The following is a 6,900-nucleotide window of genomic DNA, read 5'->3' as shown; positions in this document are numbered from 1 at the left end:
GTCCTGTAGCTCGTTGTACCCTTCGGTCCGGTCTATATCAGTTGACCCTTCGGTCCGGTCTATATCGTTGGACCCTCCGGTCCGGTCTATACAATCACATAACATTGCTCATAATCTCATACATACACATAGCACACAAGACCCTCCGGTCTACACATAGATACCACTCTAGGTAATGTATAGTGAGAAGACTCACCTCAAATGAAGTCGGATAAACTCTCGTGCTCGATGTCCCGACCTAGCTTCCTCCTATCAAAATGATAATACCTATGATCAATACTCTCTCTCATGATCTTATCTCTAAATAATGGGTAGAAGACCATTCTACCCCTTCCTGACCCGTCTTGCTTCAGCTTGGCGAAAACCCTAATGGTCAACTAAAGTCAACTCTAGTCAATGGTTAAACTTTGACCAGACTCGGCGAATGCACCCTTATGACTCGTCGAGTCCAGTTACTTTCTCTGAAATCTCACAATGATCCAGCTTAACTCGTCAATTCGACCCCACAACTCGCCAAGTTAGCTCGCGATTCATCCCGGTCAGCAAACCCTAACCAACTCGTCGAGTCGACTCATGGACTCGGCAAGTCTATCTTTACTTATCCTTAATCAGATGATTTCGACCAGATCTATCACCCTAAACTATTGATCTATCACATCAAGGCTCAAAACTTACGTAAAGCTTCGATCTTTACGCTCATGCATGATGCTATTGCTTCAAAACACCAATACATGCTCTTTATGAAGGTTTTTGCTCATCAACCTTCATTTGGACCATTAAAGCTGAGGCATCTAGTCTCCATGGACCTCACAAGGTTCAGATCTGAGGTTTCCCACCACAGATCATGTCTCACTTAGCTCATAATCACAAAATAAGGGGAGTTGAACACTAAACTCCCAAGATCTTGAGGCTTAACCAAAATGGGTGAAAAAGGATGCAAGATAGTACCTTTTACAGCAGTCCCATGAGAAGAAATGCTAGATCCATAGCCCTCATCACGTTCCTTGCTTGAACCATACTATTTTCCTTCCATAAAGCCCACCAAAATACTTGATTTCATCATAATAAGTGTCCCTTGGCTCAAATGGCGATTTAGGGTTTCTCACAGGAGATATGAGGCGCACCCAAGGTCATAAGTTCCTTTAAATAGACTCCAATCCCGAAACATAGGGTTTTTCCCTGCCCAGTACCTACTTGGCGAGTCCATACTTGAACTCGTCGAGTCCGCTCATTTATTCCGCGTAACCAACTCGACGTGACTCAGTGAGTCAGACCTTCGACTTGTCGAGTCCCTCCTAAATCCTCAAAACTGAAACACGAACCATCATACCCGAAATTTCGGATGTTACAGATCAGATGAGGTGAGAGATGAAAGATTATATAGATGATGAGAGGTGAAAGATGATAAGAAGCGATGACCCAAGCGATGGCCAAATCATCTAGCAGAGTATAAATGACAACCACAGACTATTCTAGACAGTCCATTGGAACACTAGAAGGCTCGTAACCTATAGGTGTTGTGAACGATGTGTTCACCAGATGTACTCTAAAACCCATTGACATGTATTGTGGGTGTACTCCCTAAAATAATATAGTTAATAAAAGAGATAAACTCTGGCAGCTATGGATTTAGTGTCTCACATACGAAGATTGGCAGCTGTGGACTTAGTGCCTATTAAGTAAACCATGGCAGCGATGGATCCATGCCTATTCCTTAGGACAACCTATTCCTTAGGTCAATCCTTAGGAATAAATATTGAGTAATAGATGATTCTTAGGAAAATACTTAAGAATAAAGAAGATAATGGGGATGGTGGGTTAAATGGTGATGAAACATAATAATTATATTATTGTGAGATGAAAACCTTATGTACTCTCCAGGTTTCCCAACCTGACCCACTCAGTTTATTTCTATCACAAGTATCAATACGATGCTAGATTACACTGAGAGATTAAAGGAGACGTAAATCATTAGTGTAAATAAGGTGTGTGTACGCTTATGTTTCTGTATTGACGATGACATCCCAAAGTTTTAATATAAACAAAATACATTTCTTTGGAAATGCTTTGATCATTATTTATCATGTGTTCTGGGAACAAATTCCACTATATTATTCTTAAAAATGAATACTCCGATTTTCAAAGAAGCATAAATAAAATTTTTAAAATAACCATGAATTTGGAATGTCATATTTGGCATTAGAGATTAGTTTTAGCAAACTAGGAATTTTAGGATATTTTAGACTTAAACTTAGAATTCTAAGTGATGATCATGAGGAGTGTGTCTAATATATTTTAGGCAGTACACCTAAATAGACACATGCACTAGCTTATTTAGGGAAGATGCCTAAAATGCTTTTATGTGCTAAATTATTAGTGATGCTTTGTGATGCTATCATTTGTTCGGATCTATAGTCTGTTGCCGACCATATCTAGAAACTTGATGTGTTCAGATTTCTAAACGTTTAATTACGATATTAGGACTGTCATGTAACTTTTTAGAGTAATAAGAGGATTACACGTCTAAACCTTCTCTATCTATATTATCATCCTGATACATTAAATGCACACTAACGTGAACATAAATTCGTCATGAAGACTCACAGCGAATTGAGTAAATAGAGGAAACAAGGAGGCTTACGATAGTGAATGACAACTATCAGAAGATACTTCAAGAGGGGTATCTTTCCTTTAGAATGCGTCCATTAAATAATACGTCTAGTCCAGCAGAAGTACACTTTCGATTGGAAGAAAGAAAGATTTTTGGTACAATCCATGAAGTTATCCCATCATCTGGCATTTCCACCAGTAACTGAGTTGATGCATAATTGATGATTGAAGATACACATGGAAGAACTCCTAGTAAAGTCTAAGGAAATTTTTATCAGTATTTGAATAGATTCATATGTGTTAAATGGCTATATGAAAATCTTGTATTGTGACTTGGAGAACCGTGAGACAATACTTGGGATGTGTATGAGTAGGAGTGAAAGGTAGTAGAGGCCTACAATACCAGAAGCACAGGACTCCCACTTGGATCAGGGAAAATCACAAGGTTACCAAGGCGCTAGTAATTGATTTTGTTTGACTCATGTGTGTCGTTACCATCGTTTCGGTAATGACTAAGAAGATGATTGTTATTCCAACCCTAGTGGTCATATCAAATTGAGTCCGACTATGATGAGTATGTTACGTGGTTCAGAGAACCATGTTCGATGTAGTGTCTAACTTACACCAGGAGATTGAAGTAAAAGATAATCAAAGAGATAAATAGAAGTATCACAATCGTTGTTAATGTAAGAAGCTTGTAACTAGAAGTGCTACCTGCTAGAATGTGATTCTATCACATTAGAACATGAAGAAGGTGTATTCCATTCTGTAATCTGACTCAAAAGGAACTGAGCCTAAGCCTTGCATTATACGATAAGATGTCATTAGAACATGACCCATTGGTCTGTTATAATAATTGAAGTACAGTATGTTTACCAAGGAGCAGAAGTATCCAATGAGGATCAAGATTGTAACTTGAAGGTTATGATTAAAAGTCCAACGTATGATAGAGAGCGGGTGCAAGATTGAGCACCACCAGCAGTCAGGAGGTCCAAGATTTAGATACTCATTTGAAAGGCCATAATAGTTACGATTATTACCTCGGATGAAAAGATTACATATGGATTAATTATACAAGCCATGTTTTGTCGATGATTCTGGGATGTAATCATCCTAAGGGGGAGATAATTGTAACTCCCGCATATTCAGGCTAGTCAATTTAGAGACGATGAGTCTTAAAAGTGACTTTTTGATAAAAGACAATTTAGCATAAATAATCTTAACCAGATTTATAGCATATGTGACAAGTATTTCGTACATATAAAGAATGCTGAAATCCAATTTGTAACAAAATAGTTATGATCCGTCGAAGTTTTTATGACAAAACCGGCATGATGTTGTGTATCGTAAAAAGTGAGTTTGCGATAAATTACTTTTTAGCCTTAGAAGTCTACACGAAAGTCGTACTATATGTTAAACTGAGGAAGTACATAAAAAGAACATCCAAATCTGACTTCGTTTGATGAAGTTATGATTTTCTTAAGATTTAGCATATCAGTGTACAGCCCGGAAATCGAATTTTTGATCGATCGATTTTTAGCCAAAATGATCTAAATGAGAATTGAGGATCTCATTAATAGGATTTAAACAATAAAGGGACAGTCAAAAATGGAGTCCGTATGTGGATGTTATGAATTTTACATGGCCGTTAACAGCGTAATCTTCTCTAACTGTTAAATTTTAAATCGGTCGAGAATTAGCCACTAGGGTCAAAAGGAAAGTTTTATATCTTGCCAATACCTACATGTGGATATAAAGAACATCAAAAACAAAGCTCATATACAAATGTTATGAATATTTTAAAATTGGTTGTTTTACCTTTGTCCGGCGCCAGGTGTCAGCACCAGGCTTCGCCTTATTGCCTACGCAAGGCTCACAATGTGAGAGGCATGTCTCAACACGTGAGAGGCCCCATATAGCCTATAAGTAGAGGCTCAAATATCTCATTTTCATCACACCAAACCATTATTTCTCTCCCAATACCCCCAAACCCTCTCTTCTATTCCCTAGCACTTCCCAAGTGTTGAGACGAGCCGAAGTGCCAAAAGGCTCCAAGAAGAAGAGCTTTCGGCTCAGAAGTTCTACCCCCGCATAGTCTGGTTCGTAGCCAAGCATCCTATTAAGTGAGTTATGCTTACCTTGAAAGATATAGTATGGTCAAGAGTCATATAAAAATGATATTGCTAAATAAAATTTGATCCTAAGGGTCACACTAACAACAACTTGATACAATTGAGTATTTATTAGAAACTGATTTTAATACATTTTCATAAACTCTTATAATAAATTGGGAAAACATTTATTTCATGGAAACAATTATTTTACAATACAAGTAACACATTAGTTCATAATTTATGAATTAATAAGTCATGTACACCATTTTGGACTAGTTGAGTCTTTTGTCTTTTACCAAAAGACAAAGTTTATATTTTATAAACTTGTAGTTTATAAAATTTAAACACTGTGTATTCTTTTAAGAGGCATGGTCGAAACTAGTGAAGACTAGTGTAGGTTATGGCCTTTTGCATTTGTTTAATAAAAAGAATGCAAGCTAGAAGAAACACACTTATGACATAAGGACATGCTTGCAGGATCTCATGGGTATTGACTCCTCTTTATGGCTATATAAAGGTTGCAATCTTGCAACTTTCTTCTTGCATGATTCTTGCAAAAGGCCGAGAGCCTCCTTCCCTTCTCCATCTTCTCTCTAAACTCTTACACTTTGAAGATATAAGTTGTATCCATCCTCTCTTTAAGTCATAATCTTGTCACTACAAGAAAAAGACCCTTTTACGACACACAAACCACGACACTCGTTGATTTATGTTACGCAAAAGAGAGTGACATTAAAAAAGTGTCATCTCTTCAAAAAAATTTAACAATAGAGGACAGGCATTATTGCGTGCCCTTAAATTAGTGTCTAAGCAAAAAAAAAACACGGAGGGCACCTATAATAAAATGCGCGTCGTCTAAGGATGTCGCTTTATAATTTTTAATGGAACGCGTGTTCCATCCTTTAACAGTGGGGGGAAATGAAATTCTGAAAAAATTAAAAACCCCGCCTTCCTTTTTTTTTCTCCTTTCCCTCTTGCCCAAATTATGGACGCTCCTTCCTTCCCCCTCCCGACATTGACTACTGCCTACTTCTTCCCTCACTTACTTCTACCTACTGGAACCACCATATCTCCCACTCGATGTTGAAATTGTTAGAAAAAGCCCTAATTATACTCTCAAGTCTAAATATTAGGAATGCAAATCTTGATTCTCGTTTGTTTCAGATTCCCCGAAGATTAATCGAAAAACACACAGACGAAGAACTGTAACTTTGCTCCATTAACTTCCCAATTACATCTCGTCATCACCTTTGAAACTTCTGCGTTAGAGACCTAGGTAATGCTTTTATTTTTTCGTTTCTTCACATATCTGTTTCTAGTTTTGAATGATTTGGTGGCTCCTATGTAAAAATTTGGACCGTATCCAGCAAAAAAATTAGACATTTTGAATAGAAAGCGAATCTTAATCTAGCACCCTCGATATGATTATTAGGCTCAAAGGAGTGGGCGTCGTTAGGAAGGTCGTCATGGGTCGTTAAGGGCACTAAACACCTCCCGCTATCTTCTGCCAAAGGGGTCGCCAACCAAGTCTCGCCAGCAGCTTAACGAGAAGAGAGAGAGAGAGAAAGGAGTAAACATGTTCAGGCCTTCATAGTGGTAACTTCCATCCCTAAATCGATTTATGTTCATCTGTTTTTTTTACTTCTCGATTTATTATGTTAATCCATTGTGCATCTCTATTGTTTCTATTTTTGTTCATATTTCAACGAATTATCAACTCCTATACTCCATTTTTTTTATTTATGTGTTTGATTTCTGCAATTTACCTTTGTCTTTCCATGGTTTTTAGACGAACACCAAGTGTTCGATGAAATTCCCCAGATATTATTAAGTCGTTAGCACCTCTTACATATGTTTTATGAAGTGAGAAATGCTTCATTTGATTATATTCACATGTATCTTTATGTTTTCAATATTTATCCCTTTAATTTTTCCTTTTTCTTTATATCGTGACTTCTAATTTGATAAGGGTTACCAAATATTGATGCCTGTGAGGATCAATTCGATAATTTACAATTTATCTTCTAGGCCTTTGAGTTTCAGTAATACAAGCCCTAGAGTGCGACTAGCTCCTGTAAGAATATAATCTGGAAATTACCAAGGTACAGAAGATGAAAAAAATACAGATTAACAGGGGAGAACGGAAGTAGAACAGGGGACAAATGACTTTTTGGGA

Source organism: Lactuca sativa, chromosome 5, assembly GCF_002870075.4.
Source record: "Lactuca sativa cultivar Salinas chromosome 5, Lsat_Salinas_v11, whole genome shotgun sequence".
NCBI classification, from domain to species: domain Eukaryota; kingdom Viridiplantae; phylum Streptophyta; class Magnoliopsida; order Asterales; family Asteraceae; genus Lactuca; species Lactuca sativa.
Note: the sequence above shows the minus strand (reverse complement) of the source record.